General features: G+C 37.2%; 1 pseudogene; it reads right to left on the bottom strand.

The window, feature by feature from the left end:
* Positions 1–4,771: 4,771 nt before the first annotated feature.
* Positions 4,772–5,207, bottom strand: LOC109731183 (small nuclear ribonucleoprotein G pseudogene; annotated as a pseudogene).
* Positions 5,208–15,061: the final 9,854 nt, after the last annotated feature.

Here is a 15,061-nt window from a genome sequence, read left to right as displayed (position 1 = left end):
TTCTTCCTTCCTGTCTTTATAAATTATGTTTTTTTTTTTTTTTTTTTTTTAGTTAGCCAGTTAATTTCTTTTTCTTTTTTTTTTTTTTTTAGTAGAGACGGGGTCTCGCTCTTGCTCAGGCTGGTTTTGAACTCCTGACCTTGAGCAATCCGCCCGCCTCGGCCTCCCAGAGTGCTAGGATTACAGGCGTGAGCCACCGCGCCCGGCATAAATTATGTTTTTGTATAATGATAATCCTGGGGAATATATAACGTTATGTTGTACTTTTCTCCCTTGATGACAACAATAGCAAAGTAGTGTTTTCCTTCTCACAAGTTTATTGGCTTGTGCACCATCATTATGAATATTATTTCCAAGTCTCTTAGGTATTGTTCTCATGTCTCATACTCTTTTATCTGGTATGTATTATTTGATATGTATTATTTAAAATGAGTTATTTTAACATTACTTTGTTTGCAGTTATTCATATTTTGTTTTACCTGAGCAAAGATTATCATCTACATCCCAACAAAGGCATGCCAAAAGTCAAGCCAGTGAGCATCTGAATAGTAACATATATTTCCAGTTCCAAATTGTAGGCACTTTAAACAGTATTATTGTTACTTTAATAAACAAACACTGGCATTTCTCTCTAGAAAATTAATGCCTCAGAAAATAAATGTTCCACCAAAAAATCAAAAAATTACATGAAAACTCCTTTAGGGAAGAAGGGGTAAAGATAAGGTGGAATTCTATCTTAACAGTTGATGGAGAGAGAGAATAATTGTATTTAAAGTTAGGCCTAAGCCACAAAATGAATTTAATAGACATTTATTTGGTTTACTCTTATAATCCCAGCACTTTGAGAGGCTGAGGTGGGAGGATCACTTGGGATCAGTAGTTTGAGATCAGCCTGGGCAACATAGGTGAGACTTGGGTGAGACTTCATTTCTACCAAAAAAAAAAAAAAAAAAAAAAAATCTGAAAGAAAAAAAAACTAAAAAAAGAAGAAAAAGGAAAGAAATGGCCTTTTAAAATGATAAAATATTGTATATGTTTTTGTTTTGTATACAATCTTGTAGAGTATCAATGTATAAAATATACAGTAAGTATGACGAATAGAATTTCAAGAGTACCCAAATTAAATCATTTAACCATTTCACTGCTTCAAATACTGCAAATTGTGAAGATTCCAATTTGTTGCTCTTCCTATAACTGATTTTGTCAATTCCTCAATCTTCTTTATCATCACCTAAAAAATATATCATTTTATTATTATAACATCCATAGGGTAAGCACACCAACATTGTGTGCATCAGTTGTGTTCATTCCCACTACTTAAAACTCTTTATTATTTTTAATTGTGTTAAAAGACCCATAACATAAAATTTATCATCTTAACCATTTTTAAATGTACAGGTCAGTAGTGTAAACATATTCACAATGTTGTGCACCAAATCTCCAGAACATTTTCATCTTGCAAAACTGAAACTCTATACACGTTAAATCACTCCCATTTCCTCCTCATCACAGCCCTTTGTAATCACCATTCTACTTGTGTTTCTGTGAATGTGACTACTTTAGATATTTCATATTCTGGAATCATATAGCATTTCTCTTTTTGTGACTGGCTTATTTCACTTAGTATAATGTCCTCCAATTTTTATCCATGTTTCCATGTTGTAGCCTGTGACAGGATTTCCTTCCTTCTTTCCTTCCTTCCTTCCTTCCTTCCTTCCTTCCTTCCTTCCTTCCTTCCTTCCTTCCTTCCTTCCTTCCTTCCTTCCTTTTTTTTTTTTTGACAGTCTTGCTTTGTTGCCCAGGCTAGAGTGCCGTGGCATCAGCCTAGCTCACAGCAACTTCAAACTCCTGGGCTCAAGCAATCCTCCTGCCTCAGCCTCCCGAGTAGCTGGGACTACAGGCATGCACCACCATGCCCGGCTGATTTTTTCTATATATATTAGTTGGCCAATTAATTTCTTTCTATTTATAGTAGAGACAGGGTCTCACTCCTGCTCAGGCTGGTTTCAAACTCCTAACCTTGAGCAATGCGCCTGCCTCGGCCTCCCAGAGTGCTAGGATTACAGGCGTGAGCCACCGCACCCAGCCGGGATTTCTTTTCTTTTTAAGGCTGAATAATATTCTATTGTATCTATACACCACATTCTGTTTATTCACTCATCTGTCAATGGACATTTGGGTTTCTTCCACTTCTTAGCTATTGTGAATGCTGCTGGTGTAAACATAGGTGTGAGAGTATCTGTTTCAGCTGTTGCTTTCAATTCTTTTGGTCATATACTCAGAAGTAAAATTGCTAGATCATATGGTAATTCTATTTTTAACTTTTTGGGGAACCTCCATATTGTTTTCCATAGTGGTTGCACTGTTTTACATTCCCACCAACAGGACACAAGGGTTCCAGTATCTCCACATCCTCACCAACACTTGTTATTTTCCATTTTTTGAGAGTAGCCATCTCAATGGATATGAGGTTTTGATATGCACTTCTGTAATGATGTTGAGCATCTTTTCATATACCTGTTGGCCATTTGTATATAATTTTTGGATAAATGCCTTTGTCCATTTTTAATTAAGCATTTGAGTGTTTTTTTTTTTTTTTACTGTTGAGTTGTAGGATTCCTTTATATATTTTGGATATTAACTCCTTATCAAATATATGATTTGCAAATATTTTCTCCCATTCCATAGGTTGCCTTTTAATTCTGTTAATTGTGTCCTTTGATGCACAGAAGTCTTCAAGTTTGATGTAATTCCATTTATCAATTTTTGCTTTTGCTGACTGTGCTTTTGGTGTCATCTGCAAGAAATCATTGCCAAATCCAATGTTATAGAGCTTTTCTCCTATATTTTTCTCTAGGAGTTTTATAGTTTCAGGACTTACATTTAGTTCTTTGACCCACTTTGAGGTAATTTCTGTATATGGTATAAAGTAAGGGTTCCACTTCATTCTTTTGCATGTGGTGTTGTCCCCAGCATCATTTGTTAAAGAAACTATCTTTTACCTACTGAGTGGTCTTAGGACCCTTGTTGAAGATCATTTGTATGACATAATCTTCAATGAATACATTATAAAACAGAGGTTGAAAATTAAGGAACTAGACAATAAATTTTAAATATTAGAAAAAGGGAAGAGTAACACTAAAGAAAGTAGAAAGAAGAAAATAAGAAAGCGTATATTAATGAAATGGGAAACAAACTTTTAAAATTATATATAATATTTGTATGTATTTATGGGGTACATGTGATATTGTACAACATGCAAAGAGTGTGTAATAATCAAATCAGAGTATTTAGTATATTGAACTCCTGGCCTCAAGTGATCCTCCCACCTCAGCCTTCCAAAGTGCTAGGATTACACAGTGAGCCACACAGTGGCTCGCACAGTGAGCCACTTCCTAGCCTCACTGTGGTTTTGATTTGCATTTTCCTGATGTTGAGCATATTTTCATATACCTGTTGGCCATTTGTATGTCTTCTTTTGAGAAATGCCTATTCAGGTCCTTTGCCCACTTTTTAGTGGGATTATTTGTTTGTTTGTTTTCTGCTGAATTGTTTGAGTTTCTTGTATATTCTGAATATTAGTCCCTTGCCAGATAAATAGTTGGCAAATATTTTCTCCAATTTAAAAGTTTGTCTCTTCACTCTGTTGAATGTTTCCTTTGCTGTGCTGAAGCTTTTTAGTTTAATATAGTCTCATTTGTCTATTTTTGCTTTTTTTCCCCCTATGCTTTTGAGGTCTTAGCCATAAAATCTTTGCCTAGAGCAATGTCCTGGAGTAGGAAACAAACATTTGAGAGCATCCACAAATGGAACGCTGGTTCTGTGAAAAAAAAAAGTAGTGAAATAAACCCTAGTAGGATTGTTTCATGAAAAAAAGTAAAGACACAAATAAATAATATTAAGAATGAAAAGGGGGGAAAAACTACATGTATAGCAGAGATGAAAAATCTTAAGTGAGCAATTATGAATGACTTCATGCCAGTAAATTTGAAAGCTTAGATGAAAATGGGTAATTAATTAGAAAAATGTAAATCACCAGAATTAACTCAAGATAGGAAACCTGAATAAAAACCACAGCCATTGAAAAATTAGACCAGTAGTTTAAAAAGTGTACTCAGAATAACACACCAAGTGAGTTTTATCAAACTTTCTGTAGGAACAGATAATTCTGCTGTTCCTGAGACTAGAAATAGAGAGGATTTGTTAACCAAGTTTATGAGGCTGGTATAGCGTGTTGATTTATTTCCCAGAATGTTAAAGTAGTTGAAAATACTGAAAATCTGAAATGTAGGCATTTCAAAACTCGCATTATTTCATTTTAAATATTTTACTAACAACCAAACTGGAATTTAATATAACTTTACTTCTCTGATTTTAATAGAAACAAACTCATTAATATTTTCAAAATCTAATTATGAAAAAAAAGACCACTAAACATACATGAAACTATGTATATAAGGGTGCATATTTTTGTTTATTTTTGTCTCAGGCTTCAATATGGTTTGGCATGGCATTGCTAAAGCCTAACACTGGAGCTTAAAGAACTGGACTGTAGTTTTGGCTAGGATGACTACTTTTCACATATTCAGCATGTTTTCCATCTGTTCTCTTCAGATTATTCTACATTATTTAATTTGAGGATATAAGTAATACAGTTTCTACTTACTTTGTAACTATCTTCTATGAATACCAAAAATAATGGCATAGGGTCAGTAACTTCTCAGAATAAACTACACAGGTAACTTGGTTTGCTATCTTTTTTTTTTTTTTTGATTATTACAAAAGTTTATTTAACAAAAAATTTAATATGAAAATGTACATGACCTGATTTTGACATCATAGTAAAACAGGCCCTTTGCGGAGGGGACATGGATTTCTCTGCTCAACAGCCATTATTTATACTCGTTCCAAAGCTTCTAACATGATGATACTATTTCCTCGTATTACCACCGTTCCGATATTGTTCTGTTGCCCACTAGTTGCCATCTCCACACATTCATCTATCACAAGATTCATAAAGGGATCAGATCCCCGTAATATTCCTTGGATATGTCTGCCACCATTTAATTTCGATGACAACTTCTTGTCCATAAATTTTTTCAACTCGGGAGGGTGAGCTTTGCTCATGGTATCTGCTCCGCGGAATCAGAGACGACTAGAAACGGATTTTGCAGCCTCCCTCACGCTCCCACGGTAGGCCCGGCGTCTCGCGTCCGATGTCACTCATCCCCTCAGCCAGTTGCTTGTCCCTGGTTTGTTATCTTTTGTTAGTATCAATTTATCAATAAGTTACATTAAACCTTAGTCTTAACCCAAATGGTCATCATCTGATGCATGGACAAAGAAAATGTGGTATATTTGTACAATGGAATACTCATTCAGCAATAAAAGGGAATGGAGTCCTGATACATGCTGTAACATGGATAAACCTTGCAAACATTAACCTAAGTGGAAAAAGCCATTCCCAGAAGACCACATACTGTATGATTCCGTATATATGAAATACCCAAAATAGGCAAATCTAGAAAGAGAGAAAGTAGATCAGTGGTTGTCCAGGCCTGGTGGTGGTAGGGGATTGGGGGAGAAATGGGAATAACTGCTAAAGGGTATGAGATTTCTTTTGGGGTGACAAAAATGTTCTAAAATTGTGGTGATAGTTGCACAATTGAAATATACACTCTAAATGAGTGAATAGTATGGCATATGAATTATATTTCAAGAAAACTGTTATATATAAAACAAAAACAGTCCCTCCCTCATTAGCCCGATTTTGCTAAAAGCACATACACACACACATGTATCACCCACCTGGCTAATCCTGCTTGTTCAGCTAAGAATTCACTGCCTCCTGGGAACCCTCCCTAATCCCTCCTTTACAATCCCACATCCCTCTCTTTCCTGTACCATGGTATACCTCACATACTGTATTTGTACTGTCAAATCTGAATTCGTCCCTCTGTACCCCGGGGACAGAGGAGTCAGACAGTGCCTGTCTTGGAAGAGCGCAAGTGTAAATAGAGCATATAAGGGGAAGAACAAAGATACAGGGTGTTAGAGAAAAAAGCAGTCAACTCTAACTTTGGCAGGGTGGGGTGAGGTTGAAATGTAATAAGAAAAGCATCGTAGGCTGGGCTTGGTAGCTCATACTTCTAATCCTAGCACTTTGGGAGGCTGAGGCAGGAGGATCCTTTAAGGCCAGGAGTTTGAGACCAGCCTGAGCAAGAGTGAGACCTTGCATCTACAAACAATAGAAAAATTAGGTGTGTGGCTGGTGGCTGTAGTCTCAGCTTCTCAGGACTCTGAGGCAAGAGGATCACTGGAGCCCAGGAGTTTTTTTTTCTTTTTTTTCTATTGTCCCAAATGTGCTCACAGGAAAAGCCCAGGAGAGGGTGCAGTGAGCTATGTTCATGCCACTGCATTCTAGCCCAGGTGACAGAGCAAGACTCCATCTCAAAAAAAAAAAAAAAAAAAAAGCAAGCAAGCAAGCAAGAAAGGCATCCTAGAGATGTTTAGGAATCCATTCCATCTTGAAAGATGAATCAGACTTGGACAGGCAGCTATTGGACGAGGTGAGGAGCATCACACTGGGAATGATAGAAGTGACCCAGGACCAGGAGTCAGAATCCTCAGCTCTGCCCCTGGCTTCCTGTGTAACACTGGGCAGGTTACAACCCCTCACTAGGCCTCATTTCCCTGAAGTTAAAGGAACGAGATAGTCTCTGATGGTCTTGCTCCTGCTTACTCCTAGATGCTCATCTGTCCCTAAATTTTTCATGGGGTCAGCAAGTATTTACCAACCACTTATTATGTGGCACTGAAGATACAATGAGGGGAAAAAAGAGCTGCCTACAGCTGAGTTGAGTACTGTCAAGGTCAAGTGCAGGCTGCTCTGACAGTGAGTAACAAGGAGAGCTGCCTGGCTGAGGAGGAGGAACACCGTTTCTCAGACTGTGGCATTTGAGCTGAGATCTGAAGGATGAGGACAGCGTGTCCCATTCCAGGCACAAGGGGACAGCATGTGCAAGGGGCCAGAGGGAGGGGAGCGAGGCTCAGCTGAAGTGCTGAAAGGAGCCCAGTGACTCAACAGTGGAGGGAGGTGGGGTGCGAGTGGTCGCAGGCACCAGATCATCAAGGGTCTTGCAAGCCACAGAAATGACCGTGATCTTTACCTTAAGAGTAATGGGATGGATAAACAAAATGTGGCAACTTCATTAAATGGAATATTACTTGGCCATAAAAAGAAATAAAGTAGTGATACTACAATGTGGATGAACCTTAAAACATTATGAAAACTTGAAAACATTATGCTAAGTGAGAGATCATATGTTGTATAACTGCATTTATATAAAATGTCCGGAATAGGCAAATCCACAGAGACAGAAAGTAGATTACTGGTTGCTGAGGGATGGGAGAGGGGAAATTGGAAGTGACAGCTAACAAGTACAAAGTTGTTTTGTTTCCTCTTTTAATTTTAAATATATTATTTACATTTATTTTAATTTTTTCAATAACTCAAACTCATCCACACTGAGGGTACAAAGTTTTTTTAGGAGGCTGATGAAAATGTTCTAGAATAAGATAGTGATGATGATTGCACAACCTTGTGAATATATTTAAAACCACTAAATTATACACTTTCAAGTGGTTATTAATTTTATAGTCTGTGAATTATAAACTCAATTTTTTAAAAGTAGAAAAGAAAAAAATATGATACTGGCCGCACCATTCTGTGAATATGGTAAAAAAAAAACTAATTATATTTTACACTTTTTTTTTTTTTAAAGAGACAGGCTATGTTGCTCAGGCTGGCCTCAAACTCCTGGGCTCAAGTGATTCTTCTGCTTTAGCCTCCAGAGTAGCTGAGACTACTGCAGGTACATGCCACTCTGCCTGGGTGAATTAAACACTTTAAATGGGTGAATTGTATGGTACAAAAATTATATCTAAATGCAGCTATTTTTACAATTACCATCATATACTTTGGAAATACAGTGGAAATTGAGGGCCAGTTTTCCTCATGCCTGTAGAACTTATGTGTAGAAGGCAACCTGGGATCGGATGAAATACTCTAAGTTTGAAATAGGATGAAAAAAATGTTTCAAAAAAAAATTCTTTAGCATTGGTGTCAGTGAAGGAGAGCTCTGTGGCATGGTGTTTGTGGTTGAAGGGTTTACAGGGCGCTGATGGTGCTTAGCCTTTCTGGTGAGAAAGCATCTGGCTCCCAGCACCCTCCAGCATCAGCCCCATCCCTGTGTGCAGGAGGCTTGTTATAACAGCCTCCTGGGTAGTGGCAGACTCTTAAGGACAAATCTCCTGTCATCATCCAGGAAACAGTAACTGATTTGCAATTCAATTGCAAATACTGCTATTTGATTCGATAGATATGAAAATTTTTGTTATATTATGTTTTTAAATCTTCTCTTTGCTTAATTTGGTAAATTAAAATGCCACTTTCATTTTATTTTTGTTCATCTAGCTTTTGTGTGTGTAAGAATAATACCAGCAAAGAGAGAAACATGTTGGTAAGACCTAATAATAAAAAAAAAAGAATAGTGCTGCCAAGACTGGAACAAAGACTTTGTTGTGTTTTTAAATAGAAGAGCCAAAAAATAAGACCCTAAAACTTAATAATTACTATCCCTCTGAACTTAGAAACCCTGAAAATGAAGCATAATTCTAATAATTTAGGAGTTACAGAAATAATCAACTTTAACACTTAAGAAGACCTTGTTAGCAGATTCAAAAAAAGGCATAAAATGTTTTAATATTTGATATACTTACCTGAGGAGACAAAAATTAGCTGGCAAATTTAGATCCCTCAAGAATATTATTTTCTTGGGCCTTATTTTGTAACTTTTTGTTAAGGCACACTATGTCATTTATGGCTTATCTAATCTAAATTTAGGAAAAGAGATGGCAGAATAGTGTTTGTCCTTTAAAATTAAAACTTTGCATAATCTTGAATTTAAAAAATTTTAATTTTGATTTTGGGTATACAAAATATGTTGGCTCTATTGTTTTCTTTCCAAAACATCTTTCTCTATTTAAAAATGTTTGATGGCCTTATGTCTATAGAATCAAGTCCAAATCCTAGGTTGGCATTCAAAGCCCTCCACAATTTGGTTGCAATCTATTTTTCTAGTCCTATCTTCCATTGTTCTGTCCTTCACCAGACTCCTGCTCCTGCTACAGGAGACAACTATTAATATTTAATCCCAAATAAGCTCCCTGCCTTTCTTGCCTGTATAACGTGATCTCTCTGCCTGTGTTGCTCTTCTACTACTTCTCTGTCAAGTAAAATTCTGATCATTGATCAAGACCTAGCTCAGATTGCTTCTATTATATGATATTACAGCAAGTTCTTATGTGATTTCCCTCATTCCACGTGCATATCATTTCTAATGCAATCTTATTAAAAGAATTGTTTTATCTTATTATTATCAGTTAATGATCAGGGTTTAGAGTTCAAGATGGTGGACTTAACAATTACTGTTATAGATGTGGTAAACAAAGGACCCTAAATACTTCAGCATGTGGCTCTTAAGAATGAGGACATTTTCCTACATAATCACAGTAAAGCTATCACATTCTGCCTGGGCCCAGTGTGCCCTTGGTGGCTTTTGGCCACCTCACCCCCACCCTTATGCCTTGGCTCTCTTGGGCTGGGGTCCCATGCCCACAGTCCAGCTGGCTGCATCTTTGGAAGCTTAGGTGGAGCAGGCATGCCCCCCACCCACCCATCCCCCCACCCCCCGTCTGAGCATTCTGCATGCTCTTGAAGACCAGGCTGATGCCACCACCACAGTTTGCTGTTTGTGCCTTCCCAAGAAGTAGCCACTGCAGCTCACACTAGGGCTGCAGGAACACCCCCCATCCCACCCTATATTGCAGGATCCTAAGGAAAGAAAGCTAACTGATAAGTATAGAAAGAATGACAGAATTTATGTTTCAAAAGATTACTTTGGCTATTGTACAGAGGAAGCATTGTTGAAGATAAAGCAGGGAGATAGTTATGAGACTTGCAGTAATCTAGGCAAGATAAAATAATGACTTAGATTAGGGTGGCAACAGATAAGATAGAAAGAAAAGAACAAATTTGGGATATATTTTGGAGGTAGACATGGTTGGACTAATTCCGAATTCTCCAATAAATTCTGAAAATTCAGATGAATTCTGAACTCATACATCTACTATGTGCTATGCATTGTGCTGGGGATAGAAACATTAAAACAATACAGTCCTTACTTTTAAGGAGTTCATAAAACAGCAGGGGGAATAGATGTACAAATAATTATAATATAGTATGATGAACATATAACAATAGAGTTAAAATAATAACAATAATAGAATTACGTGCAAGGTAAAATGCAAGTCCAAAAGAGGAAGAAATTCATTGTGCCTGAATGCAGGGAGTAGTTACAGAAATCTTCACAAAGGACACAAAGAATTATCTTTGGAAGGATAAAAGAGTAAGGGAGTAAAATAGGCACAGGTACATGAAACAGCCCGGTGAATGCCAGAAGCCCTTAGGATGAATGAAACCTAGACTTTAGGAAAGGGTTTAGTGTCAGGAAGAAGCAATTGAGGGGCTTTAGGGGCTTTAAGAGAGAAATTATAATATTATATTTGCATTTATAAAATATCACTCTGACCTTAAAAGAAGATAGATTTGAAGAATGCAAAACCAGAGGTAGGAGGACTTCCACTTCCAGCCATGATGTAGCAACAGGAACTAGATTTATCTTTCCACTTAATTAGAAAGCCAGACAAAATACATGAAACAATGTTTTTGCACGTTGGGCAACAAGCACTGCAAGACTATGAACCCTGAGAAATGGGAAAAAAATGAATACGTGATTTCCCCAAATTACTGCCTGGAGGAAGTTTCCACACTAAAGAGAAGGGAAGGGGAATTTAAAGGGTCTGATGGTCTTACTGAGTTGAGGAGACAGATATTGGAGTTTGGGGAGGCTAAGCCAGCTAGTACTGGTGGGGCAGAGTGTCAGAGAGGAGAGAACTGCACAAAGACAGAGCTTTACGTAGCCTGGGCAACACAGTGAGAGCCTGTCTCTACAAAAAAAAATTAGAAAATTAGCTGGGTGTGGTGGTGCACACCTGTAGTCCTAGCTACTAGGAAGGCTGAGACAGGAGGATCGCTTGAGCCCCAGGAGTTTGGGGTTACCATGAGCTATGATTGTGGCACAGCACTCCAGCCTAGATGACAGAGCGAAACTGTCTCTATTTAAAAAAAAAAAAAAAGACAAAAAGACAAAGAAAGAGCTTTGGAGACCTGCAGAGGGTTCTCTCTGGATCTTTGGCTGAGTACTGATCTGTGCATGCATATAAGGAAACTGTTTTTCCTTTTATTTCAGAGCCACACTTCTCCCTGGTCCCTTGATGAATGGTTCTGGTAGCAGGATCAAAGCAAAACAGGGCTCAGAGCTGAGTTTACAGGGAGATGAGCCATTTCCAGATCTATAGTCTGGACTGTGGTCAGTGAGTCTGCCAGCTGGGTGCAGTTTTGCCCTTTCAAAAGGCCCTCCTCAGTCTTGGACTGCACCAGTGTTTCACAACCTCCTATGTGGATCGCAAAGTTCCTGTAAAGACACTTTTTTCTGTAGATGGCCAAGAAATTAATGTTGCTGTGGGGGGGGGGCATGAGAGGAAAATCTATTCCACTATCTTGGTGACATCACTTTGCTATTGTTTTTATTTCAAAGTTTTAAATATGGTGGCCAGGTACGTTGGCTCACACCTATAATCGTAGCACTTTGGGAGGCCAAGGTGGGAGGATTGCTTGAGGAAAGGAGTTTGAGACCAGCCTGGACAACACAGTGAGATCCTATCTCTACAAAAAATTAAAAAATTAGCCAGGCATGGTGGCACATGCCTGCTTTCTTCAGTTTTTGCTGAGGTGGGAGGATCACTTGAGCCCAGGAGTTCAGGGTTATAGTGAGCTATGATCATGTCACTGCACTCTAGCCTGGATAATAGAGCAAGACCTCATCTCTTATTAAATGAATAAATAAACAAACAAAGTTAAAGTATAAATAAATGCCAAATTGATGATGGGTAGAATGTGGTTTGTACTGTGTTAATTTGGTTAAGCTAAAATTATGTTTCCCAGAATTCTTTTCTCTGTATGGTTCTGGGTTAAAGTTGACACAAAGAGGAATTTTTGCAATATTTAGAAGACATAATTTAAGTATAAGCCATTACTCTGTGAAGCTCATCCTGCTTAGATGTGGTAACAAACTACAGAGAGGCTGGGGGTTCCAGCTTGTCCTCACTCCTCTGCCTTGTGTCTAGTTCTTCTTTCCAGTGTCCATTTCTTCCTTCCAACTTCTGGTCATGTTGGCAAACAGTGGCCCCCGGCCTACCACCAGATGCTTGGCAGCACACTGTCAAAGGCAGTTGCTACTCAAAGGCACAGCTTTCCACGGACATTCCCACAAGCCTTTCCTCTCCCGTCTCATTTTGGCAGTCGGACAAGGTGGCTTCTCAGATTAACTGACTGGTAACTTCTCTGATTCTCTAATTTCTCTCCTGAACCTTCACTTCCTCAGCTCTTCTTACAATTATGTAAGATGTAATAAGTCCTATAATAAGTTTCTTATCCCATACCTGATAGTGGTTCTTCCCTCATAGAACCTTGACTGCTAGAAAGAGGAAAAATCTTGATGGAATTTGAGCCTGTTTCACCTGTTCCTGAGACCCAGTTACAACCTTGTGCTTCCTATATTTAGTTGTTCAAACATTATTCAGATTCTGTTTATGAAACAGTTTTTTTTCCCTTAAGCTAACTTGACTTCATTTTCAGGTATTTGTAATCAAAAGAACTGTAATTAATACCATATGGCAATATTAATTATGAGTGTCATGCATTTTTGCATGTCTGTGTTTAGAGACACAAACTGCTGTGTTCTAAACTATCTTTTTAAGGATATTTATATAGCAAACAACCTTGGAAGATATAGTAGCTCCCTCTGGTGCAAAGCCCTCAGGAAACAATGAAAAAATGATGACACTCTGCTATTGGTATAAAAAATAAATAATAAAATGGCCTTTGTCTCTAACACAAGGAACATGAAACTATTGTGGGCTAACTTGTCAGCTTGCATAGTGAAATCTCAGATCCTTATTCATGAGAATAAGATTATTTTAGACTGGTATAATTTCACAAGTACTGTTCACTGGACTTTTCAAACAGAACAATGTATATAGCTATGATATGGAGTAACATTTTAATACACAAATAAATAGGTTTTTAAGAAATAAATTCAATTTATTATATCATTGTAATGTAATAATTACTTTATATGCATAAATCTCTTTATTTCTCATTTGTAATATAAACAAGAATTTGGTCAGGATGCTTTGGTTGTAGTAACAGAAACAAAACTCTAATTCATGCAAAAAGGAGAATTTATTATAAAATTACAAGGGTACCTTAACAAAGCCAAGAACAACAGCTAAAGCCAGGCCTCAGGGATGGTGGCCAGTAATAGAAATTAAATCTTGCTAGCTTAAGCAAAAAAGGGAGTTTATAATTAGGATATAAGAATATCTTACCAAGTCAAGGGAAGGGATTATAGCCATGCTTCCTGAAGAGCTAGAGCAAAGGAATGAAACACTATTAGAAAGCCAGGAGTCACACTCTCCAAGGTCTCATGTCCAGTTTTCACTTTGCAAATGCTTCATTGCTCTCTCACTGCACATTTGCTGTTTTTACTTTCTAAGCCACATGATGGGACGTGGCAATCCATACATCCCAGTTTATATTTCTTCTATTCCAGAGACTAGTCAGAGCAAGGCTAGAATCTCTTGTCACTAGCTCCAAATTTCTAGGTAAGTTTTAGGACCTCACCAAAAATAGAGCTAACTTCCTTCTATGGAATAGGCAGTAAGATGGAAGTTTCAGGACACCAAGAGACAAGAGGCAATTAAAATTTTTGTTTTTACTGTTCCTTACAGAGCTTGTACTGAAATAGCTTACTTAGATTTAGAGGTGGATGGAGATAGATGTGTCCAGAACTCATAGCACACTGTGTGGAAATGACCAGTTTCAAAAGAGATAAATATTCTAACTCCTTTTAATATTTCCCTTGGGACAGAAATAATAGACTTGGATAATGCTATTATCTTGAGACAAGTTTCTCTGCATTTGTCGTAATAGGTATGATTTATCTCCTGGGAAAGTATGGAAAGGTCTAATATGAGTAAGTTAAGCACAAAAAGTAATATTATACTTTGTTAATTAATAATTTTTCCCAAGAGAAAGAAAAAAAGGGGTTAATAACATGGAGAATGTTTAAGAAAAAGGAAAAAAGAAAAGACTAATTACACGGTGGGTGTCAGAAATCCCTAACAACCATAAATAGAAATCTGACCAAAGATATCTCAGATTAGAGAGAAACTGATTCTTCTAGCTTGAGTCAAGTACCTATAAACTATCTTCATTATAGTAGGGTGAGAGCTAGGGTACCATTCTGAGAAACTGAGATAGGAAAGGGGAATGAAAATTATTTTCTGTATTCTTTACAGTGTTTTTACAGTGTGTCAGGCTCTCTTGCAGGAGGAAAATTATATTGCTTACCAAAAGCATAACATAATAATATTTGAGTGTTAGGTGATTTATGTATTTTAAATTTAGAAGAGCTGATAGAGGTATTCTACCCAGCCCTGCCCACATTGAAATAAAACTGAAAACATCAAAAGTATAAGGAAATGCTACAGATGTTTTATTCAAAAATATATTATTTTGGGCTGAAGATTTCTTAAATTATTTTTCCTGTATGTTGACATACATTCCTATTATTTATTATGTCTTTTGATGAGATACAAAGAGTTAAGCTTATGTTCATGATATCATTCTAGTTCTTCTTGCAATTTTGTTTCTAGCAATAACCAACAAGGGAAGTAGGACCCTTCTATGGTAAAGAACAATAAAAGCAATATTAGCATGGACATGTTAAGAGACTCAGAAGCTAGTAATTCAGTTTTATCTTTACCTGATTTCAGTGAATACAAAATTTCAAAAGAAAAAAGTCATTCAATATTA

Source organism: Microcebus murinus, chromosome 2, assembly GCF_040939455.1.
Source record: "Microcebus murinus isolate Inina chromosome 2, M.murinus_Inina_mat1.0, whole genome shotgun sequence".
Taxonomy (NCBI): Eukaryota; Metazoa; Chordata; class Mammalia; order Primates; family Cheirogaleidae; genus Microcebus; species Microcebus murinus.
The sequence above is the reverse complement of the archived record's forward strand: the minus strand, read 5'-3'. Positions and strand labels throughout refer to the sequence as shown.